Here is a 26,170-nt window from a genome sequence, read left to right as displayed (position 1 = left end):
TTGACTGTCAGCAGGGGGATGGAGGGGGGGAGTGGAGGCATGGAAGTGACGAATAAGGGAGGGAATCTAATCTATGGGTAGTTAGGGTTTAGGGCTGGGGGGAGTAGGGTATGTTATTGTGGGGTTGTTGCATGTGTTGGATCTCTCTGTTTAGAATGTTAAAAATGTTAAAACTATAAATGCCTCAACAAAATATTTTCTAAAAAAAACAAATAACCTACCAGAAATGTTGGGGTACACAGGGTTTAGTGAGAGGGAGAAACTGAAGAAGATCAGTATGAGTAGGAAAATGGTATTGGGGAAATTGATGGGATTGAAGGTGGATAAATCCCCAGGGCCTGATAATCTACATCCCAGAGTACTTAAGGAAGGGGCTCTAGAAATAGCGGATGCATTGGTGGTCATCTTTCAGGATTCTATAGACTCTGGAAGAGATCCTACAGATTGGAGGGTGGCTAATGTAACCCCACTATTTAAAAAGGGAGGTCGAGAGAAAACAGGGAATTATAGACCATTAAGCCTGATGTCGGTAGTGGAGAAAAGTCTAGAATCCATTACCAAGGATTTTATCGCAGAGCACTTGGAAAACAGTAAGAAGTCTTACAACACCAGGTTAAAGTCCAACATGTTCGTTTCAAACACTAGCTTTCGGAGCACTGCTCCTTCCACAGGTGAAATGGAAATGGAACTTGAAAAACAGTGACAGGATCGAACAAAGTCAGCGTGAAATTATAAAAGGGAAATCATGCTTGATGTCATGTGAGAGTACCTTTAAGAAATGAGTGTTTATACATGGGTGGGTATATAAGTATCTGTTGTGAGAGTACCTTTAAGAAATGGGTGTTTATTACTGCAGTGATGTCAGAGAGTGGGTGGAGCTGGGCTTTTTACTTTCATTTTAGGCTGTTTGCTGCAGGGTGTGTTTTAGTTTCGTTTTCAGAGCTGGATAGCTGCAGTTTCAGCCAGAAGGTGTATCAGAGTCTCTCTGTAATCTAAAGACTGTAAGTCGATCCTGGTGATTTAAAACTAATGACAGTAGTGACTTTAACCTGATGTGCTTCTGGTCGAAGGTGTTTTAAGTCTTATGGATGTTAAAAGGAAAGCTTAAAGGATTGCTTAGTGTTGTATTCTTTGGGGGTTGTATTTGAATTAATGGTTGCTCAGATGCTCACTGTGTGTTTTGAAAAGGTTAACTTGAGTTCATAGAATAAACATTGTTTTGCTTTAAAAAATACTTCTCCATTTCTGCTGTACCACACCTGTAGAGTGGATCGTGTGCTCCCCATACCACAATCTATTAAAAGTTGTGGGTCAGGTGAACTCCATGATACACTTTGGGGTTCTCTAAACGCTGGCCCATAACACTGGACAAATCTTGAATTGATTTATTGTCACATTTACCGAAGTACAGTGAAAAGTATTTTTCTGCGGCCGAGGGAATGTACACAATACGTACATAGTAGGCAAAGAGAATAATCAACAGAGAACATTGACAAATGGTACGTCGACAAATAGTGATTGGTTACAGTGCGGAACAAGAGGCCAAACAAAACAAATACATGAGCAAGAGCAGCATAGGGCGTCGTGAATAGTATCTTACAGGGAACAGATCAGTCCGAGGGGGAGTCATTGAGGCGTCTTGTAGCTGTGGGGAAGAAGCTGTTCCTATGTCTGGATGTGTGAGTCTTCAGACTTCTGTACCTTCTGCCTGATGGAAGAGCCTGGAAGAAAGCAATGCCTGGGTGGGAAGGTTCTCTGATAATGCTGTCTGCCTTCCTGAGGCAGCGGGAGGTGGAGACAGAATCAATGGGAGGGTGGCAAGCTTGTGTGATGCATTGGGCTGAGTTCTTGGACCGAGCAGCTGCCATACCAGGCTGTGATGCAGCCGGATAGGATGCTCTCTATGGCACATCTGTAGATGTTTGTGAGAGTCGCTGTAGACATGCCGAATTTCTTTAGCTTCCATAGGAAGTTGAGGCGTTGTTGGGCTTTCTTGACTGTTGCATCAACGTGAGTGGACCAGGACAGACTGTTGGTGGTGGTGACCCCCAGGAACTTAAAGCTGTCGACCATCTCCACTTCGGAGCCACTGACGCAGATAGGAGTGTCTGTCATGCTGCGCTTCCTGAAGTCGATGATCAGTTCCTTGGTCTTTCCGGCATTTAGAGAGAGGTTGTTTTCGGTACGCCATGCAACCAAGTGATATATCTCTCTCCTGTAGTCTGATTCGTCATTGTTTGAGATACGGCCCACCACAGTCGTATCATCTGCAAACTTATAGATTGAGTTGGAGTTAAATCCTGCCACACAGTCATGTGTGTATGGGGAGTACAGTAGACGACTGAGCACACATTCTTGGGGGGCCCCGCTGTTGAGGGCTATTGTGGAGGAGGTGCTGTTACCCATCCTGACAGATTGCGGTCTGTTGGTGAGGAAGTCGAGGACCCAGCTGCTCTGGGAGGGGTCAAGTCCAAGATTGCAGAATTTGGTTATTAGTCTTGGCAGGATAATGGTGTTGGAGGCGGAGCTGTAGTCGATGAACAGCAGTCTTACATAGGTGTCCTTGCTGTTGAGGTGTTCGAGTGTTGATTGTAGGGCCAGAGAGATAGCATCTGCTGTGGACCGGTTGTGGTGATAGGCAAACTGCAGTGGATCAAGACCATCTAGGAGGCTGGCGTTGATCCGTCTCATGACTAGCCGCTCGAAGCATTTCATGATAACAGATGTCAGGGCCACCGGTCGGTAGTCGTTGAGGCAGGCTACCTTCTTCTTTGGTACTGAAGGAGGTGGGGACTTCAGAGCAGAGAAGTGAGGTGTTGAAGATGTCTGCGAATACACTCGCCAGCTGGTCTGCGCAGGCTCTGAGTGCTCGTCCAGGGACTCCGTCGGGGCCCGTCGCTTTCCTCGGATTCACTTTCAAGAAGGCAGCTCTTACGGCGGGTGGCACTGATGCATAGGCTGACTGCTCATAGCGGGCACAGAACTTGTTCAGATCATCAGATAAGAATGCTCCAGCCCCAGATATTCCGCCTGGCCTTGCTTTATAGCCTGTGATCTTGTGTAGGCCCTGCCATATTCGTCGTGGGTTAGTGTCGTTGGCCTGGGACTCTACTTTGATGCAGTATTGTCTTTTTGCATCCCTGATGGCTTTCTGTACATCGTACCTGGATTTTTTATATAGGTCAGGGTCATCAGACTTGAACGGCTCTGTCTGAGACTTCAGCAGGGAGTGAACCCTTTGGTTGAGCCAGGGTTTCCGATTGGGTAATACCCGTATTGTCTTCTGTGGTACACAGTCCTCAACACACTTACTGATGAAGTCTGGTGACGGTGGTTGCATACTCATCCAGGTTAGCTGCTGCTTCCTTGAATATGGACCAGTCCACAGACTCCAGACAATCGCGGAGAATGTCCTATGATGCCTTGGACCAGCACTGCACCGTTTTCTTGACAGGCTCAGCACTCTTGTGTTGCTCTTTGTAAGCCGGAAGTAGGAATACCGCCTTGTGGTCGGATTGGCCAAAGTGAGGTCGGGGAATGGAGTGGTAGGCACCTTTGATGCTCGTGTCGCAGTGGCCCAGGGTGTTTGTGCCTCTGGTGGGGCAGGGGTATGTTGATGGAGTTTGGGTAGGACCTTCCTGAGGTTGGCCTGGTTGAAGTCTCCAGCCACGATTGCCAGGGATTCGGAATGATTTGTTTCTTGGTTGTTGATGGTGGTATGTAGTTCGTCAAGTGCTTTCTTCATTTCCGCCTGGGGTGGGATGTAGACTGCTGTGATGAGTACACAGGTGAATTTACGTGGGAGGTAGAAGGGGGCGACACTTCACGGTTAGGTACTCCAGGTCTGGGGAACATGGCACGCTAGAGCACCGAGCATCAGGAGGTGTTGATGAGCAGGCAAACACCTCCACCCTTCAACTTGCCTGAAGCCATCGTGTGGGCCATTTGGTGGATTTAAAATGTTCGGGTTGAATGGCGCAGTCTGGTGTGGCCGGAGTGAGCCATGTCTCAGTGAAGCAGAGCACACAGCAGTTTCTCACTTCTCTCTGAGAGGTAAGTCTAGCATTGAGGCATCCAGCTTGTTCTCAATCGCTTGGACGTTCGCCAGGAGTATATTGGGGAGAGGAGTCTTGAAGCCGCGTAATTTAAGTTTCACCTTCAGGCCGGCGTGTTTTCCCCGTTTCCTGGGTCGGCAGCTACTCTTGGATGGTAGGGCTGGCTTTGCGTAAGGTAAGTGATTGCGTTCGGAGGGGTCAGGGATGATGGTGGCGGTGTCAGGGTCACTGGAGGGGGTTGTGCATGGGCCGGTCTGGTCTCGTGGGGCGATGAGGTTGGCTTCACCTTCCAGTGGGGTCGGGCGGTTACCTGTCACTCCGGGTTGTCTCGGATATTCCCGCTTCGCTGCCCAGGCCTCGCGCCCCACGGTCTAGTCACGCTGAGATTGGCGTTGGTGAGGGCCCGGAAAGGCCCTGTCTTTTACCTTTTCTTCCCCCAGGTGCTTCAGGATGATGGACAGGCTGAACACTACGTGGTTGGGTCTGACCACGTGGTCCGAGTCTGGAGGGAGCAGCCACATTGTCGAACTCCGGTGTGGGCCTGGTAAGGCCGACACTGGGGAAAGGATAAAACAGTTCTCCTGGGCCAGCTAAGTTAAAGGGTTTTTGCTGGGGCCTTGGCTGATCGCTGTGCGGGAGGGCTCCGATCCGGGGTCAGTCGCTCGGCGGGCGGTCGCTGTTCGGGGGGGACTCCGGTCTGCGGGCGGTCACTGCTCCTTGGGGTCTCCGGTCTGTGGGCGGTTGCTGCTCGGGGGGGTCTGCAGGCGATCGCTGGGCGGGAGCGGCGGTCGGCAGCGGTGGCACGTGTGGGATGCCTCTGGGGTCATGTCAGGTCATCGGGTCCAATCCTCAAGGTTCGAAGGATCCTCAAATCTGTAAGAAAACATAGAAGAACATTGTCAGTAATTATATTGGGGGGGCAGCAGGGTAGCATGGTGGTTAGCATAAATGCTTCACAGCTCCAGGGTCCCAGGTTCGATTCCCGGCTGGGTCACTGTCTGTGTGGAGTCTGCACGTCCTCCCCCTGTGTGCGTGGGTTTCCTCCGGGTGCTCCGGTTTCCTCCCACAGTCCAAAGATGTGCGGGTTAGGTGGATTGGCCATGCTAAATTGCCCGTAGTGTCCTAATAAAAAAAAGTAAGGTTAAGGGGGGGGTTGTTGGGTTACGGGTATAGGGTGGATACGTGGGTTTGAGTAGGGTGATCATGGCTCGGCACAACATTGAGGGCCGAAGGGCCTGTTCTGTGCTGTACTGTTCTATGTTCTATGTTCTATATAAGAAGAGAAAAATAGTTTTTCTGCTGGAATTCTGCGAGGATGTAACTAGTAGGGTTGATGAAAGGGACCAATGGATGTGGTTTATTTGGACTTTCAGAACGCTTTCGGAAAAGTCCCACATAAGAGATTAGCGTGTAAAATTAAAGCGCATGGGATTATGGGTTTATGGGTAGTGTTTTGAGATGAATAGAAAGCTGGTTGGCAGACAGGAAACAAAGAGTAGGAATTAACGGGTCTTTTTCTAATGGCAGGCAGTGATTAGACGGGTACCGCAGAGATTGGTGCTGGGACCCTAGCTATTCACAATCAATATTAATGATTTTGATCAAGGAACGGATGTAATATTTCCAAATTTGCAGGTGACATAAAGCTGGGTGGGTGGATGAGCTGAGAGAGGATGCAGCAATCCTTCAGTGTGATTTGAACAAGTTTCTGCAAATTAATGGCAGATGCAGCATAATTTGGATAAATGTGAGGTTATCCACTTTGGTGGCAAAAATGGGAGGGCAGATTATTACCTCAATAGCCATAAATTAGCAGAGGGAATGTGCAACAAGACCTTTGTGCCCTCGTACACTAGTCACTGAAGGTAAGCAGACAGGTACAGCAGTGGCAAAGAAGGAAAATGGTATGTTGGTCTTCATTGCGAGAGGATTCGAGAGATGTCTTGCTGCAATTACACAGTGCCTTGGTGAGACCGAGGAATATTGTGTGCAGTTTTAGTTTCCATATCTGAAGGACGATGTACTAGGGGCTGGTTTAGCACAGTGGGCTAAACAGCTGGCTTGTAATGCAGAACAATGCCAGCAGCGCGGGTTCAATTCCTGTACCGGCCTCCCTGAACAGGCGCCGGAATGTGGCAACTAGGGGCTTTTCACAGTAACTTCATTTGAACTCTACTTGTGACAATAAGCGATTATTATTATTATTGTTATTATTGCAATAGAGGGTGTGCAGGGAAGGTTTACCAGATTGATTCCTGGGATGACAGGACTTATGTATGAGGAAAGATTGAATCGTTTAGGACTGCATTCACTGGAGTTCCGAAGAATGAGGGGGGAATCTCAAAGAAACAGGACTAGACAGGGTAAATGCAAGAAAGATGTTCCCAGTGGTGGGAGTGTCCAGAATCAGCGGGATATGGCGTAGATCATTTAGGACTGAGATGAGGAGAAATTTCTTCACCCAGCGAGTGGTCAGCCTGTGGAGTTCATCCCAGAAAGCAGCTGAGGCCAAAACACTGTTTCAAGAAGCAATTAGTACAGCATTTGGGGTGAAGATGATCAAAGGATATGGGGGGAAGCAGGATCAGGATGTTGAGTTGGATGATCACCTATGATCATAATGAATGGCAGAGCACGTTCGAAAGGCCAAATGGCCTCCTCCTTCTCCTAATGTCGCTGTTTCTATGAAGGGGGGTGCAGATTCCTTTCATAAGACCACAAGATGTAGGAGCAGAAGTAGGCCATTCAGCCCATCGTGTCTGCTCTGCCATTCAATGAGATCATGACTGATCTGAAATTCTAATCCTCAACTCCACTTTCCTGCCTTATTCCCATAACCCTTGATTCCCTGTCTGATTAAAATCCTGTCTATCTCCACTTTGAACATACTTAATGATCCAGCCTCTACAGCTCTCTGCGGGAAATAATTCTACTGTTTCATTACCCTCTGAGAGAAGTAAATCCTCCTCATCTCTGTGTTAAATAGGTGACCCCGTACTCTGAAATTATGTCCTCTGGTCCTGGACTCTCCTACAAGAGGGAACAACCTCTCAGCATTTACCCCGTCAAGTCACCTGCCAATCATATGTCTCAATAAGGTTGTTTCTCATTCTTCTGAACTCCATCACGTACAGTCCCAACCTACTCAACCTCTCCTTATAAGAAAATCCCTCCGTACCTGGGATCAACCTAGTGAACATTCTCTGGACAGCCTTCAATGCCAGTATATATTTCCTTAGATAAGGGGACCAAAACTGTTCACAGCATTCGAGGTGTGGTCTAACTCTGCAGTCACACAATCCACCTCAAATCTGCTACTGCTGGCTCAGTGTAAATCCCTGCAGACGCCCGCTACAATGTCCTGAAAAAAACTCACTGTGGGCAGGATTCCCTGATCCCTCGCCGGGTCGGAGAATTGCCGGGGGGCGGCGTGAATCCCGCCCCCGCGCGGCTGCTGAATTCTCTGGTGGCGGTGATTTGGCCGGGGCGGGAATCGCGCAGCGCTGGTCGGCGGCCACTGGCAGCGGCCCCCTGGCGAATCGCCGGCCCGCGATTTGCTGAGTGGCCGGCAGTTTTAGGCTGGTCCCGCGGCGTATATTACAACAGGTACTTATGGGTGGGACCTGGCTGCGCAGGCGGCCTCCGGGGTCCTCGGGAGGGCGCGGGGGGATCTGGCACGGGAGGTGCCCCCACAGTGGCCTGGCCCGCGATCGGGGCCCACCGATCCGCAGGCGGGCCTGTGCCGTGGGGGCACTCTATTCCTCCGTGTCGGCTGCTGTGGTCCTGCGCGATGGCCAACACAGAGATGAAACCCCCCTGCGCATGAGCTGGGATGACGCCAGCACACGCTGGTGCTCCCACGCATGTGCCAACTCGTGCCGGCCGGTGGAGGCCCTTTGACTCCGGTTGGCATGGCACCAAGCCCCTTCCGCGCCAGCTGGCGCAGCGCAAACCACTCCGGGGCGGGCCTAGCCCCTGAAAGTGCGGAGGATTCCGCCCCTTTGGGGCGGCCCAACGCCGGAGTGGTTCACGCCACTCCTTCGTGCCAGAGTTGCCCGCCCCGCCAATTCCCGCAGAACCCCACGGTGTATCTCTGGGGTCGAAACATGCACAGACAGGAAGACTGAAGAGAAAGAAGAAATCATGGACAAAACACATCCTGCAAATGCCTGACCTGGGATTAAGGAGCAATTTGTCAGACAGTCCCAGAAAATCCAGAACGGTTGGTCACCCTGGATAGATTGACAAAGTAACTTGTTTTGCTTTGATTTTGTTGCACATTATTCTAATCCGGATTGATTTTCCTTTCCCGTTTTGTTCACGATTTGCTGGCTGCGCATGCTCTTTCAGCACATTGAAACATAGAATCCCTACAGTGCAGAAGGAGGCCATTCGACCCATCAAGTCTGCATCGGCCTTCCAAAAGAGCACCCTACCTAGGCCCACTCCCCCACTCTATCCTCACAAACCCGTAACCCCATGCATTGATCATTCGCAATCCACCTAACCTTACATGTGGTGTTTTATTCAGGGCAATACTTTCCACAGGAACCCATCCACCACCTGAGCCTAAGAAAAGCCCCATGCGATTACTTCACCATTCAATATTCCAGGCAGAAGTAGTTTAAGATCTTCAAATGGAGGTACTGATGCTAATGCAACCTAAGAACATTAATGTTACTGGGGCACTGAGTTCTGTCTGAACAGGGGCTGATTACTAACCTAGCACTGCCTGTCGGACAAATTATGCAAAATTCAAGAAGCCACTCCAGTCTGATAGAAGGAAATATATGTATTTCTGCCTTCTGAGAAATACAGTAACCGACTCTCCAAAATAACAAATTATATGTGCTCATGTGTCTTTAATAATGTCACTCTCCAACAAAATTCGAAAAATCCTTATGCTTCTGTTCTAGAGATCAACAGATACTTGGGAGTAGGTAAGTAGCGAGTAATTGGTGGCTTATAATGAGTGCATGCAGAGTAATGTATTTTTGACAGTAATTATATAGATAGTAATCAGTGAGACATAGGCATCAACCTGCGTGCAACATTAGAGAAACAGTGCTGAGATGTTTTTGAACCCAGCATTCTCAATGATATGGTAATAAGCATACAGCTATCCCGATGAGTGGCACGTCTGGGTTCATGGAATGTTAATGAAGTTATATTGCAAACTTCAAGCAATGACTATTTTCACCCAAAGATGCGGCCACCTTCTTCGATTTATCTCCATACAGATCATGTTTTTGCCTCAATTAAGCAGCACGGTAGCATGGTGGTTAGCATAAATGCTTCACAGCTCCAGGGTCCCAGGTTCGATTCCCGGCTGGGTCATTGTCTGTGTGGAGTCTGCACGTCCTCCCCGTGTGCGCGTGGGTTTCCTCTGGGTGCTCCGGTTTCCTCCCACAGTCCAAAGATGTGCGGGTTAGGTGGATTGGCCATGCTAAATTGCCCGTAGTGTCCTAAAAAAGTAAGGTTAAGGGGGGGGTTGTTGGGTTACGGGTATAGGGTGGATACGTGGGTTTGAGTGGGGTGATCATTGCTCGGCACAACATCGAGGGCCGAAGGGCCTGTTCTGTGCTGTACTGTTCTATGTTCTATGTTCTAAGTCTAACTCCTGCTCAAGGAGACTCAATGCAAGCGCAGCCTGACTTATTTTGTTCTCGGCATTAATCGTACCAATTCACGGGACCCTTATTACTGTGTGTCATTATTCTTTCCACTGAGACATGCCAGGCATTCTACTGTACACAGTATAAGCCAGAAAATCACAGATTGCATTAGTTCAGCATTGCCCACTTTGGCCAGGACAAGATTAAGAAACTTCACCCCAGTTCCTTCCGACACACCAGTCAGCCAGTTCCCAAGGACTTCATAAACATTGTTGTGCATTCCAGGGTTGGAATTTTACCAGCTGCTGGGTGGTGAGAAGAGAAACAGAGCAGTGTGGTAAAATAGCAGGGAATTGTGTCTGGATGGCTCCCTGATACAGTCCAAGCACTGAGTAACTTTCCCAATGACAGGCGGCTGGTGGGTCGGAGTGTGGACCAGCTACCCACTCCAATTTACATAATTAAGATCCCTTTTATGGACACTTTAAGCAGAGTTGCTAGCAGCACAGGGAGTCACCGCAGCCATGTTTTCCACATTGCAACAGAGACTACACTTAAAAAGCACTTTTAAATTGGCTGTAATGTGCTTTGGGATATCCTGAGGTGATGAAGGCACTATAGAAATGAATGTTCTTTCTTTATCAACTCTCTGACTGGAAGTTGGGTTTGATGCATATTGCTGGAACTGAGTTGAGAGTTTTATTTTGAAATTGGTCCATACTGAGAAAGAATGGATGCCTGACATCGGCAAGAGCTCTGCTTCTAAGTTTTGAAAGCCTTCACATTTTAAAAAAAGCACACAAAAAGTCATTTTTCAAAAGAATAATATCATCTGAGTGACATGATGGGATCTGAAAAAGAAATGTAATTCAGTCTCATTATGCGGTTCCACTTGTTAAATTCCCAAGATTTAGACACAATGTAAGACCTCTCTTCAACAGCCTTTCTTTAAATCTTGGTGAGTGAATGAATCAACAGGTTTGTGAATTTACAATCGAGTCACTTACAATCAACTTGGCTTTCTGTTGCTTTCTGAATTCTTTTTGTAAAGAAACAAGAACCACTTATACATAATTCTTCTGAAGGACCTGTTTTTGAGTGCAGCAATTCAACCACTCCATTTGCTATGTATTAAGCAGGTGACTTGAATTGGATGCAGACCATTGTTCAAACTGAAGCTTTTCTTCAGCTAGCTCCATGGAAAGAATTTATTATTTGAATTCACTGTGCTCAATTTGTTCATCACAGTTGCTTACTCTTGTGAAGGACAATGATTTTTCTTCGTGGAGTGATGTATGAAAGTATTACAGAATCAATTGAGGTCTCCACTCACAATTTCAGCCACGGAGAGTGATTTTCCGGCCATGTTGCGCCCGGCACAAATGGCGCTACGTTGGCAAAAGAGTGGGAGGGCCCTGAAATGGGATTTGCGCGTGGCGCCAAACAGTTTGCGATATTCCTGGGCTCTCCCAGCAGACATAATCTGGTTCACACCCAGTGAGGATGTAAAGGAGATTATCATGTTAAAATTCCAATTTAAAAATGCAGACTTGGCTGTAATCCAAATTTTCCGGGTTCCTGTAATTCCCCTAGCCGCAGACACAATGTGAGGCCAGCGGGAATTGCTATTGGTCTCCAAAAAGAGAGATCAGATATGATGACCACACCGGGGGGGAAGGGGGGGTGCTCGGAGGCTATTGTAACCCCCAGGTGGTCAGGGACATGGCTGGACAATGCCCTGACACTGCCATTGAAACCCTGGCAGTGCTACCTGGCAGTGCAAAACTAGCAGTGGCAATGGGCAGGGCCTTTTGGGGATGGGGCATGAAGGGAATGGGGCCTTTGGCTCCCCATTATGGGGTGTCTCTCACCTGGAGGTGGAGGGGGGGGCTTTGGAAGCAGTGGTTGGGTGGGGATGAGCATGATACCTGCAATTGGGGAGGATGGCTTTGCTGGGGAGAAGGGGAGTGGTCATAACGGGGGAGGGGTGAGGGGGGGTTGTAGTGTTGTTCTGAGATTGGGCCACCCTGTAAAAATGGGTCCCATCGGTTTCTGAAGATCCGGCCGTGCCGTAGTCTTTAGGTCCCGCATTTCTCATTCACAGTGCAAATCACCTCAAGGCCCAAAGAAATGTCTAATTGGGGGTGGATTGTGGTCGGGATTGTGCCAACCCATCCGACGGGAATCGTACTGCGATTCTGGGCAGAGAGCGCACCTCGAAACATTTTGGGAGAATTGCGCTCCATGGTTTAGTTGCCTCTGAGCTAGTAAATTGTGGGTTAAAGTCCCGCTCCAGAGACCTCAGAACAAATTCAAGTATAGTACTCAAAGAGAATTTATTTACTCGTATTGTGAGATGTGGGCATCGCTGGCAAGGCCAACATTTGTTGTCTATCACCAATCGCCCTTAAGGGCAGTAAAGAGCAAACCACATTGCTGTGAGTGTGGAGTCACGAGTAGGCTACAACAGGTAAGGACTGCAGATTTCCATCCCTGAAGGGCATTAATGAGCCAGATGGATTTTTACAAGAGTTATTGATAGTTTTGTTGTCGCCATTGCTGAGAATAGCTTTCAATGCCACATTATTTTTAATTGAATTCAAATTCCACCATGTCCCCATGACATTAGTTTGGGTCACTGGGTTACTGCCACATTGACATTACCCCACCATCTCTCTTCGAAAGTGTTGCACCCTCAGGGGACTTGGTTGAGATGTTAAACTGTGGCCCTGTCTGCCCCTTCAGGGGCCTGGTGAAGAATTTGAAGAAGTGTATGGGAGATTCCCCCAATAATTATCCTTCAATCAATATCAGTAAAATTGATTATCTGGTTGGGATTACATTGCTGTAACATAGACAAATTGTGAGCCAATTTTCTAACATTACAGTGGTTCATTAACTGTGAACTACTGTGGAACATTGTGAGATTGTGATAGGCATTATATAAATACAAGCTTTTCTTCGTCCTTTTGTGGATAGATTTAAAATTGTAGGTTCTTTGGAACTGCATTTTTGTTTTTAAAAACATTCACTTGGTAACTTTAAATGGAGCGAAAGCAGCTAAATGGAGTTGAGGTGGAGATCAAACATGATCTAATTGAATGGTGGAGCAGACATGAAGGGCTGAATGGCCTACACCTTTTTCTATGTTGCTAATATATTATGGCCAGAGTTCTCCGGCCCTTGGGATTATCTGTTCCTGCAGGATAATCCCAAGGGATTTCCGGCAGCGCAGGGTGGCTTCAATGGGAAATTCTATTGACAAGCGGCAGGAACAGGGAAATTTGCCATCAACGATCGGCATGCCACCGAGAAACAGCGGCTGGAAGACTGGAGAATCCAGTCCTATAGCAATACTAAAATGGAAGGGGTTGAAATGGTTTGTGACATTGTATTGCAGAGGAGGAGGAAGCTGAAAGAACCAGATGGGCACTCAGGTCTTGTGTGGATCAGCTGGCGGGGGTATTCGCAGACATCTTCAACCTCTCTTTAAAACAATCTGAGGTCCCTATCTGCCTCAAGAAGGTGACCACCATCCCTGTTCCAAAAAAAGCCAAACAGCGAGCCTTAATGACTATCGTCCAGTGCCTCTGACATCCATCATCATGAAGTGCTTTGAAAGGTTAGTCATGGCATGAATCGACTCCAGCCTCCTGGATTACCTTGATCTACTATAGTTTGCCTACCGCTGCAACAGGTCCACAGCAGACGCCATCTCCATGGCCCTGCACTCTACCATTGAACATCTTGATAAAAAGGACACCTATGTCAGACTCCTAATTATCTACTACAGCCCTGCCTTCAACACCATCATTCCTACGAAACTGATCTCCAAACTCCGTGGCCTTGGTCTTGGCTCCTCCCTCTGTGACTGGATCCTGAACTTTCTAACTCACAGGCCACAATCAGTAAGAATAGGTAACAACACCTCCTCCACAATCGTCCTCAACACCGGTGCCCCACAAGACCCCTATTATACTCCTTGTACACCTATGACTGTCTGGCCAAATTCCCCTCCAACTCGATTTTCAAATTTGCTGATGACGCCGCAGTAGTGGATCGTATTTCAAACAATGACAAGACAAAGTACAGGAATAAGATAGAGAATCTGGTGAACTGGTGCGACGAAAATAATCTCTCCCTCAATGTCAACAAAATGAAGGAGATTGTCATCGACTTCAGGAAATGTAGTGGAGAACATGCCCCTGTCTACATCAATGGGAAAGAAGTAGAAAGGATCGAGAGCTTCAAGTTTTTAGCTGTCCAGATCACCAACAACCTGTCCTGGTCCCCCCATGCTGACACTATAGTTAAGAAAGCCCACCAACGACTCTACTTTCTCAGAAGACTAAGGAAATCTGGCATGTCACCTACGACTCTCACCATCTTCTACAGATGCACCATTGAAAGCATTCTTTCTGGTTATATCACAGCTTGGTATGGATCCTGCTCTGCCCAAGATCGCAGGAAATTACAAAAGGTCGTGAATGTAGCCCAATCCATCACGCAAATCAGCCTCCCATTTATTGACTCTGTCTACAATTCCCACTCCTTTGCAAAGGCAACCAGCATAATTAAAGACCCCACGCACCCCGGACATACTCTCTTCCATCTTCTTCAGTCCAGATAAGGATACCAAAGTTTGAGGTCACGTACCAACCGACTCAAGAACAGCTTCTTCCTTACTACCATCAGACTTTTGAATGGACCTACCTCATATTAAGTTGATCTTTTCTCTGCACCTTGCTATAATTGTAACATTATATTCTGCAGTCCCTCCTTCCTTCCCTCTGTACAGTATGCATTGTTTAAACAGCATGTAAGAAACAATACATTTCACTGTATACTAATACATGTGACAATAATAAATCAAATCAAATCAAAGAGATTCCGGTGTTGGACTGGGGTGAGCACAGTAAGAAGTCTTACAACACCAGGTTAAAGTCCAACAGGTTTGTTTCGAATCACTAGCTTTCGAAGCACAGCTCCTTCCTCAGGTGAATATAGTGTGCAGGGGCTGATGTAGGAGGAAATCCATCCAGCACATGCTGCCCGACAGTCAAATACATCAAATGGAGAGGAAGAGATCAGCCAAGGACAAGAAAGGCTGAAGCTTTTCTTGCAAGGCCAGGAGGAGCACTCCTGGTCCATAAATAATCAAAGAAAAATAAAAGTGGTGTGGACGTCTTCTGACCTCGAACTCACCCACTGCCAGGTTTTCCTGGCAGGCTTAGGACTGGGTGGGCCTTTGCCAATTTTCACTTAAAGCAGCATGCATGTCCAGATGACAATGTTGGAGCGTGTCTCTGATATTGTTCTTAGGTCCCCACTTGCCTGTGGCTAATATCTGCTCTGAAGCAAAATATATCTGCAATGCAAATAACACCCCCAGTGAGAATAGATTTTCACACCCGCTTTTAACCCCATCCTCTTCCACTCCCCTTGCCATTACCCCCTCCGCTCCCCCACCCCCGAAACACAAGGCAAGGTTAACTTTGAGGTGCAAGATTCAGATCAATCAAGTTCGTATTCCTAATAATTACTCTTGCACTTACTTTGAGTGTGGGAATAATCTTTTGAAATGATATATATGATCGGGCTATGGATCATCGGAGCTTAGCCTGGTGTGGGAGATTGTTTTTGCCTTTGTTTATGTAGCTGTAACAGTTGGACTAATTCCCTTTGGTCTTCCTCCTCTCAAAGACAATTGTATTGATGGATTTTAGCATCTTAACAATGCCAGACAGGCCTCCCCTTTCCACAGGAGGACATTAGACGATGAGCTGTCTATATTAAGAAATCTATACTGAAACAGGAGTGGGTTTAGCCACAGTGATTTAAATGGAGTACATCAACCTTTATAGCAGGCACCGGATATAATTTATCAGTAAATAGAAACCTCCAGGCCACTGTACATTTAACTGCTACAAGGCATTAATTTTCCTTTGCAGATTGCTTACTAAGAGGAGCAATCTAATTTCAATGAACCCTTGCATATAGTTTTATTAGGTAGTTATTTATTTTTTAACACTGAATCTAATGCTTGTGGCGAATGCCGCCTGCTGTCTGGACAGTTAGCGGTGGCACCATTGTATGGATTTGTTAGGTTCCCATTCAGTGAGGCGATTTGTCAAAGTCTAAGCACTGCATCTAGACCTGAAAAGCTGAAAGTGCCTTTGATGAATGACTGGGCTGGCAGTGCATTAGCAGTTCACGCATATCTATTGCCTCTGTGACATCTACAAATGGTTTGTAGATTCATTTTAAAGGAGAACTCAACCTTTCCTCAAGAGATGGGGCTTTGTGATTAAAGGTCAGCCACCTTTACCTTTAAAAATTGCCAGTCCTGTTCTCAAAACCTTTCAGAGGATCCCTAATATATTTTGTGTTTTTTCTTTGCAAAGTGTGCGGGTGGAATTTTTCCAAAAAATGGCAAAGTGTCAGGTTCTGATGAAAAATCCGGCAGCCCAGAAAAACAGCCAGGTTTTCGCTCCAGGTCTTCTGACACGCTCTCAATACAAAACAGGGGGCATGTTTCACGCCATCACTCTGTCAGGGCAGGGCCTCATATAGCTGGCAAGCCCACCTCTGTCGGTGTCTCAAAGTGAAACTAAAGGCCTCCCACCCCACCACCATCATTAGCATTGGGATTTCAGTGCCCTTCCCCCCATCACCATTGCCAGCATTCCCGCATAATGGGGCCCTTCCCCCTGGCCCCTCCCCTGGCAGTGCCAACCTGGCGCTGGCGGGGGGGAGGTGGGAAATTACCATCTGATGCCCTCTGTTTTGAATATTGAAATGCATGCAAATGAATGGTAATCAGATTCATGCCCAGTGATTACACCACCTGAGATCTCCCTCGCACATTCCTTTATAACAATAATAATAATCTTTATTGTCACATGTAGGCTTACATTAACACTGCAATGAAGTTACTGTGAAAAGCCCCTAGTCGCCACATTCCAACACCTGTTCGGGTACACAGAGGGTGAATTCAGAATGTCCAACTTTAGCATGACCGATCCACCTAATCTGCACATCTTTGGACTGGTGGAGCATCAGGTCAGGCATATTTAAAAAAATATTTTTCAGTAAGGACTCCAGTGATCCTCCCAAACTGGAGGCAAACTCAAAATGGACCTATCCACAGATGTTCGGTATTGGTGAGGAGAGGGGCAGATGTGGGTGGAATATGACCTGGTGAAACAAACAAAACCTCACACCAGAATATAAAAGCTGCTAACATCCTAAAACGACGAACTAACATTAAAGTGATTCCCTTTATACCTGCAGATGTGTCAGGTTTTCTAATTGACTGGGCAACTCCTATTTCATTGAGTTACGTGTTTATGGGCAACCAAGGTTAAAGGCACTTGGTGTTTGTTAAGGTGCCTTGTAAGACACTTCAGCAGAATTGTGAGCTGAAGGAAAGTCATCCATGATGATCGTACTTTTCCCTGATTCAGAAGGTTGTGGGTTCAAGCCCCATTCTTGTAACTTGAGCACATAATAGGTGCTATCTTTTGAATAAGATATTAAACCAAGGTCCTGCACACCTTCTCAGATGATGGGCGACATCTTGTGGTGCTATTCGAAGAAGAACGGGGGAAGTTTACCTCAGTGTTCTGGTCAATAGTTATTCCTCAATCAGCATCAGATTATCTGCCATTGCCATATTGTTCTTTATGGGACATTACTGGGCTCCCCTGTGCCACAATATTACAGCCAATGAAGTGCTTTTGAAGTGTAGTAAAGCACTTTGGGATGTGTTGTGAAAGTCCCTAAGAATCACAGATATTCCTTCGATTTGGAAAAGGTATTGACACTTCTTAAATCATAAGGCCAATAATCTCTTCAGATCATAGATCATAGAATTTACAGTGCAGAAGGAGGCCATTCGGCCCATCGAGTCTGCACCGGCTCTTGGAAAGAGCACCCTACCCAAGCCCACACCCCCACTCTATACCCATAACCCAGTAACCCCACCCAACACTAAGGGCAATTTTGGACACTAAGGGCAATTTATCATGGCCAATCCACCTAACCCGCACATCGTTGGACTGTGGGAGGAAACCGGAGCACCCGGAGGAAACCCACGCACACACGGGGAGGATGTGCAGACTCCGCACAGACAGTGACCCAAGCCGGAATCGAACCTGGGACCCTGGAGCTGTGAAGCCATTGTGCTATCCACAATGCTACCGTGCTGCCCCTAATCATGGACTGTAACAGAAAGAAAGGCAGGGCGAGATGTAAAGCAAGCTGCTGATTCCCCTGTTTTACACTATTGCACAAATCAAAATCTACACCACAGTCTACAATGAAAAATCACTGAACAGATATTCTTTCTGTTTCATTGATGCTCAAAATCTCTCCTTAATGTGAAGAAGTATCTGTCCTGAGTCTCTGACTAATTGCCTGCTGAGCTACTGTATGAAGTTGTAGATTTTTAAGACGGAGACATTATATCCTGCGATAACCCTGTACAAGCACTTAACATGTTCATTGAAAATTCTTCTCTTGGCTACTTTAATGGGTTTGTGAACCCATTTATTTTAAGTGGGTTAATAATTGCTAAAAACCAGGAGAAGAATTTGCTGCTAAATGTCGGGAGAAGACTTTGTGTTTTGAGTGTTTGTGTGCTGGTATCACCATGTAATGTAAGGACTCTGATCTCCCTTCATACTTACACCTTGTCAGATAGCATCGCCTCAACAAAAATAAATTCATTTTTCTTTGATATCTTCAGTTTGACTTAAAAGTTCACTTGCTTTGAAGGTCAAGCTAAGATCTGAAAGGACTTTAGACTGATATTCGGAAAGGATTTCCAAATATGTTCTGTCGTGTTTAAATTTACTGCATCACAATTAAAGACAGTTTCTCTCCCTTTTAGCCCTGCATACGTTACAGGATATTTGGCAGCTGTCATAAATCACATCCACACTTAATCTTCTTGCACTTTTTCTGGCCATAAATATTTAATTAAAGACAATGGCAGTATCAGTAGAGGACTTTAAAAATGAGTTTTGTGAAGATAACATTATAGGTTATATCATCCCTTGGTAACAAAGATAAAGTGTGTGTAGTAAAAGAACCTGACATAAGCACCTCCAAGGTCATTAACTCTCTGTATTGACTTGTAAGGTCTTTTTAAATACCACGTTGGTGGTGTGACTTAGAAGAAACTGTTTATTTTATCATGTTAAGTCAGCACAGCTCCAGAGTGGACAATCCCACTTTTTGATCGACTTAATTGCCATTACAACAACAATACAACTTGCATTTATACAGCACAAGTGGCCAGAATTTCAGCTAAAGAAGTGCATTTTAAGGAGAATGGAAAAGGAGAAAGGAAGGACGAGGTTTGAGGGAAAGGAATTTCAGAGTTTACAGCCCAAGTGGTTGAAGCCACGCCCACCAATGGCAGATGGAAAATGGGGATCCACAAGATGTCAGATTGAAGACGGAGATCTGGGAGGATTGGTAGGTCTAGAGGAGATTACAGATATAGGAAGAGGTGAGGCTCTGAAGGAAGTTCTACACCCGGATAATAGTTCATGAAGTTAGGATATGGGCAACGGAGTTTTGGAAAAGCTCACATTTACGGACAGTGCAATGTGGGAGATCAGCCATGAAGACATTGGAATAATCGTGTCCACAGATAACATGAGGGTTTCAGCAACTGATAAACTAAAGCTGGCCGCTGGAGACAGGCACTGCCAGAGAACAGAAAGTAGGTAGTCCTGGTAATTGGGAGGATATAGGTCACAAACTCAGGTTAGAATCATATAGGATGTGGAATTGCAAACCATCCAGCTCAAGCTCAGACACCGGATATCAGGGGAGGATGTTTGGTGGCGAGGGAATAAATGCTTAAGGTGGGGGCCAAAGGCAATGGATTCAATCTTCCCAATATTTAATTTGGGAAAATCTCTGCTCATCGAACATTGGCTGCCGGACAAGCAACATGACAAATGAGGGGCAGACTTACTGCCTCTTAAAGTGACTCAGAAGCAACCTCAGAGCAACACACATTACGATATATGCACATGTGTCCATACTTGCGTGGTGAGTTTTGGTACATTGGATTTTTAAAAATATTAATAATCTTTATTGTTGCCACAAGTAGGCTAACAATAACACTGCAATGAAGTTACTGTGAAAGTCCCCGAGTCGCCACACTCCGATGCCTATTCGGGTACACAGAGGGAGAATTCAGAATGTCCAATTCACCTGACAGCACGTTTTTCAGGACTTGTGGGAGGTAACTGGAGCACCGGTTTCTCTCCAACAAGCCCATAATTCTGGCCCATGCTTTCCGACATGTCCGACCCAAACAGCAAAAAGGTCGTCGGCATATAGTGATACCCGGTGCTCCCTACTCCCTCACAATCCACTCAGCCGACATCCAAAGGGCCACTACCAACGCAAATAACAAAGGCAACAGTGGGCAACCCTGCTTCATCCCTCTCTGCAACCCAAATTACCCCAAACTCACTTTGTTCATTCTAACACATGTGAAAGGAAACCGGAGCACCCGGAGAAAACCCACGCAGATACGGGGAGAACATGCAGACTCTGCACAGACAGTGATCCCATCCGGGAATCGAACCAGGGTCCCTGGCCCTGTGAAGCAGCAGTGCTACCCACTGTGCTACCATGCTGCCCATACCGCCAATATCCTCAGTGAGGGTGCGGAGTTGGACCCTAGTCTTACAGGCTTACAATTATACTTTTCAGCTCCTTTCTGGATGTTACAGGCCAGGACTTAGAAACGCCAAAGTATATTACAAAGTCCACCTGGCCTACAACCTTTATGTTGAATTTGGCTAGGATAAGCACAAGAGTCTTCCCTCCAGGTGTGATTCAACAGTCTTCCCAGACACTTTAATCAAAACAGGTTTTATTCTAAGAACTTAGTTAACATATATATAATACACAAACAGCAAGAATGTTTATCAATGTCCTGGCCTTTGCGTCCCTAGTAGCCTGTCGAAGGATTCTGTTACAATGGAAGGATGCAAGGCCCCCAAGCGTGGAGACCTGGATCAGTGACATGGCGGGATTTATAAAATTGGAAAAGGTCAAATTTGCCCTGAGAGGATCAATACAAGGGTTCTATAAACAATGGCAGCCTTTTCTGGACTTCCTGGCTCAGAGATAGGTAACTGGGTCAATAGCAGCAGGAACCCGGGGGGGGGGGTTAAACTTGCTGGTGTTACGGGGTCAGAATCTCAGGAAAAGCCAGTCTTATTCAAGTGAGAAAAGCCCTTGAAAAGTGGTTTTGGTTTTGAATTGGAACAGTTAAGGGGGAATTCATTAAGTGATATACATAGATTACTGTAGATGTGGTGCATCTTTATGTTTGTAATTGATAAACATTCTTTTTTTTTTAAATAATTTTTATTCAGTGATGTCATTTTTATTCTAACATTCTGGTATGCACTCAGATTCCTCTTCCATGTATGCTTTCTGATACATCCGTTTTATTTCTATATCTTTCTGTTGTAACACCGCCAATTTTCCTGAACTAAAAATATCCTCCACCTGTTCTTGTTCTTTTCCAACCAGTCAGAACAGAGAAGTGACAGATTGTTCTGACGGGGAAACCCGGTGTGGTCTGCAATTTTGCAGCATGTTCGCCGTGGTTTAGAAGAATGGATTGTGGCCCAGTAGAGTCCGGTGTCTTAAGTAGTTGATGTTAATGGGAAGAGCATCAAGAAGCACATCGTCCACCTGAGCAGTCGATGACCGGGTGACCCTCAATGGGAATTGAAAAGTCCAGCAAGCACTATGAATATTCCTGTAGCTTGGATCAGCCAAGAAGAGCCAGGGGCTCCATCTCCTGTTCAACCAGCTGTGTCTGTCGAGCCAGTAAGGCTAGTTCGCCCATCACTGAAGTCGTCCTACCTGAGTTGGTATTGACTGGCAACCCCTCAATCTCCTAAAAGAGTGCACCTGCGGCTGGGCTACGAAGGTCTCGGACTTTTTGATGAACTCTCTTTCCTCAGTTGTTCCTGTTAACAATTGTAACTTTTGTACATAGTCTTTGGATTGGTATATTGGGAGATTTAAGGGGGGAGGGATGTGGTAGCATGGCCCCTTTAAGGAGGGTGACGAGCTCCAATGAGCACGTGACAGGCTCGAGGCCTCGGGCGGGAGTGCTCCTAACCCGACCAATGAGGAGTTTGCGCTGGCCCTGGGAGCAGGACCCCAGGCAGTGTGAACCAGGCAGCTGAAGAGTAAAGACCTGTTGTATCGTGTTTCGTGCCTGATATCCAATTGCCTTTGCCTTTCATCAACAAACCCCAAGCGGAATTCTCTGGGTGTGAGGATTCACTTTTCCAGCTGGCAGCGCAGCTCCGCCAGTGGGTTTTGCAGAGGCGTGGGGTGGTTTCAACCGGAAATCCTATTGACAAGCAGTGGGAAGATAGAATCCCACCACCAGCGAATGGCACGCGGCCAAGAAACACGCAGCTGGGAAAAGCAGAGAAGCCTCCTTTTGTTAACTGCTGGAAGCCTCCAGTGTATATGCCGAGCCACCACAGCTGGGCTGCTCACAATGTCTGAATTGCCTACCAAAGTTCACTGCTGTAAAAAGAGACATGCGAGGAAATTTTCAACTCTTGTTCACGGTTGGAGAGAACAGTGACATAGATGAAAAATATGGCAAGAATCGAATTTCGATTCTCTCCAGCGAGATCGTATTTCCCAATTTTCCACACGCCTCGCCAGTGACCTTAGGAGGTTCATGCCCACAAAAGGTAAGAACCTAATTTTAACATTTTAGCTACATTTTAATGTCATTATCCATCCCCTCTGCCACATGATCCCCCTTGACTGAACATTCAAACAGCAATTTAAAAACATGATTCAGTTTGGCGATCACCTTACCCAGAGCACAAAGTTAAGTATAGCCCCTGGGGGGAGGGGGATATGCCCGGCCAATGCCCTGGGTACTGCCCCCTGGCACAGTTTGGCACCACCAGGTAGACACTGCCAGGCTGGCATCCCATCATTGACAACCTGGTAGTGTCAACCTGGCAGTGCCCACCTATGGCAGGGGCAGTGCCAGGGGTGGATCCTCTGGCCAGCCCCATGGGAATAGCTGATATTTGTGAGGGATGAGAGTACCTCCGAGACGGTGGTGGTGGTGCTGGGGGTGTGAGGTGCAGTTGCCCCTATGTCTGCCAGGAGGGGTGGGGTGAGAGGAGGTTGGCCCAATGCCTGCGAAGGGGGGGGTGGGGGTGTTTCCCGTCGTTGATGTTGTGGGGGAGGAGGGGTGCCCCAACATTTGTGCTGCGGTGATGGGGAGAGGGGAAGCCCGAGGCTTGTGAGGGGGATCCGAACGTGTACATGGGGCAGGGGCGCGTGTTGGGGGCCGTTCAGTTTCTGTGCTGAACAGGGAGCCCTTTAACGACGGCACCCTGATCTCTCAGGCCCCGCTCCACTGGAATGATGCCGAAAACTCCACCCACTCATTTTGTTTTCTGAGAGGTTCAAGACCTGGACTGCAAGCTGGTCGAAAGCTGATCTGTGCAGCTGGAGAACTACATGTCGATGTTCAATCAGAGCCTGACACCTTGAAAGAATATAGTAAGATTCTGTCCATCATGTCAGATACATCAGTCTGCATAATCTTGACAGATTCCCTAAAGCACTTCACAGCCAATGGAGTACTTTTGAAGTGTAGTCACTCTTGTAATTCAGAAAACGTAGCAGCCAATTTGTACACAGCAAAATCCCATGAGCAGCAATGAGATAAATTTCAAGGTTATCTATATTAGGTAAAGACTGAGGAATGCAAATTGGCCGAGGTAGCGGGAGAAACCCTCGCCAATCTAAATTAGTGCCGTGGAATCTTTTCAACCCATCTAAGAGACATGGCCATAGTTTAACGTTGCATAAAAGGCATTCCCCCGGTATTACACTGGGGTGCCTGTCTTAAGCTTGTGATAATGTCCTAGAAAGGCAATTGAATCCACAACGTTCTAATTCAGAGGCAAAATGCTACCTGCCTCATCTTGAGTTTGCAGACTAGATAGGGTTTCTGTGTGGTTTGCCTATTACCTTCAGAATGCTACATCAGTCTATAATTCATAAAAAACATTCTTGTTTATTTACAGATTTATATACATCTCATGACTCCACACAAAGTTGCACTTCTGCTTTCCACGAGATCACAGTTATTTAATCATGTGATGTTGCATCATAGTTACATCAGACGTTACATGGATATCAGGTGCTCCAAATGTTAACTCCTTACTCTAGACTACTCATTGAGCCAAGGTTGCCAGCTGAAAACAGCCCACTTTGGTGAAGTTTCCCGGTTCCCATGGAATAGTATTGCAGCTGGCTTCAACTCTCTCAGGATAAGGGGAACATATTAGCAGCAGAGAATATATATGCACACCTTGTCAATTTCAAATTTATTTTTCATATTTCAATAATCTAAAATGTGTACATCTACATCTATATAAGTCCTTGTATCGGTATTAGAGTATTATCGGAATAGCTAATTATGATGATTTGCATATGCATATTAAATTAATTTGAAAATAGGCTTTTCCCCTTTGACTCATAAGCATAAATCCCATCCTTACAAAATTAGGAGAAGAGAATTAATATGTTAATTAGGCAGCATTTTAATAGGTCATGGTAATTACAATTATGTTAAAATCCCCCTAAATCTCTTAAGTGCTACCTTTATGAAATTTGGAAAGTGAAGATGATCAAGAATATAGTACTTGATAAACTATAGTATATAGTCAAGTATAAGTATAGGCATGGTGGCACAGTGGTTAGCACTGTTGCCTCACAGCATCAGGGATCCAGGTTCAATTCCAGCCTTGGTTGACTGACTATGTGGAGGATGAACTTTCCCCCCCCGTGTCTGCGTGGTTTCCTCTAGGTGCTCCAGTTTCCTCCCACAGTCCAAAGATGTACACGTGAGGTGGATTTGCCATGTTAAATTGCCCCTTAGTGTCCAAAGATGTGCTGGTTAGGTGGATTGGCTGTGCTAAATTGCCCATTAGCATCCAGGGATATACAAGTTAGGTTATGGTTATAGGGCAGTGTGGATCGGTGCAGACTCGATAGGCCGAATGGTCTTCATTTACACTGTAGGGATTCTATGAAAGTAAGTTATGAAAAATAATTTAACAATTCAAAATTTATTAACTAGCTGTGAGGATATTTTTAGCAGTGCCCAATGAAACAGAGAAACATTACAAAGTATCTGTTACACAGGTAAGCATTCCCAAATTTCTGTCAGATTTATCTAGGGAGTGGCTGACCTATATAAATCAGGAATGACCAGGTAGACGCCTGAGTTTCAACTTCAATTGTAGAGGTCACCAGAATGGCCCTCCTGACCTTTGGGTCAGATCTGACTTACCATCCAGCATCCCTCCTTCTGTTCAGATATTGGTGAGGAAAGGAGCGTGCTTTTTGAAGACAGCATGACTTGGAGAATGAGCAGAGGGCCCACAGAGCAAAGCAAGCAGCTGTAAGAGGGAGGAGAAGGGGAAAGACTTTCAGCAAGAGAACATATCTGTCCAGGGCATTCATAGAGCATTCCTCCTACCTGAACATCAGAAAAGAACAATGTGTCAAATGTCTGTCATTGCACAAAGACATCTTCATTGAAACCTGCCACCAGTTGTGGACACAATTGCAACTTCAAAGCAGGGCAAGGACCACATTGTCAGTGGCTGTGAAAGTCACCATTGTAATGTTCTTATCGGATGGTCTGATTTATATTCCAAGAACACTTGTAGCTAAAGCTATAAATGATTTATTAACATAAACTGTGGGTCAACTATATACAAAACAACAGATGAATTACAGTATGATCATGCACAAGCATCCTTTCACCCCAGCTTTCTACTTAGTTTGAGGTCACCTGACTCTTTCATTCATGTATACACTAATTAGACTCCTAGTGGCTAGTCGGTGAATTACAACACAACCATAATATCGCTACAACTATGGCAATGAATTTTTATGCATTTGGCTTCTTCCGAGCTGGAACTGGGACACAATTTTTCTGTGGGCCTGTTCTTCTACAAAACAGTGCCTTAGGATCTTTTGGATCCACAAGAGTGCAATAGAGTCTTAGATTTAACACTTCATCATAAAGATTGGACCTCCAAGAGTGCAGCACTCCTCCAATACGGCACTGGAGAGTGAGGTTCAATTTTGCACTCAGGTCTCTGCAGTGGAACTTGAACCCACAACCTTTGACCAAGCGGTATCACTCAGCATGGTTTTTTTCTTATATTTAAGCAGTCTCACACCTATTTCAGGCATGTGGGCTTCTTGTCCATTTACAGGCCTACCTGAAAACTGCATCAGGCAGGATTTCAGCATTGATCAGATAACCAAAATCCTCCTACACTTCCAACCGTTCATTCTTCAGGTACAAAGTAGGTTGCCAACATTTGAAAATTGCATCCCTGCCCAAATGTCCAAGTCTGTGTTTATACATTTGGAGAAGTA

General features: G+C 46.2%; 1 protein-coding gene and 1 long non-coding RNA gene across 5 annotated transcripts in view; one reads left to right on the top strand and one right to left on the bottom strand.

Moving 5' to 3' along the window:
* The window catches only part of prkn (parkin RBR E3 ubiquitin protein ligase), a 1,360,483-nt gene that overhangs the window by 1,268,049 nt on the left and 66,264 nt on the right, over positions 1-26,170 (top strand). The gene's annotated exons all lie outside the window — the stretch shown is intronic.
* On the bottom strand, positions 4,823-26,101 carry LOC119969649. Its single transcript, XR_005461436.1, has 3 exons — positions 26,011-26,101; positions 25,068-25,176; positions 4,823-4,928 (listed from the first exon to the last, which is right to left on the bottom strand). It is a non-coding gene; the product is annotated as an uncharacterized LOC119969649 (long non-coding RNA).

Source organism: Scyliorhinus canicula, chromosome 1 (genome assembly GCF_902713615.1).
Source record: "Scyliorhinus canicula chromosome 1, sScyCan1.1, whole genome shotgun sequence".
Classification (NCBI taxonomy): domain Eukaryota; kingdom Metazoa; phylum Chordata; class Chondrichthyes; order Carcharhiniformes; family Scyliorhinidae; genus Scyliorhinus; species Scyliorhinus canicula.
This window is presented reverse-complemented; position numbering and strand designations above follow the sequence as displayed.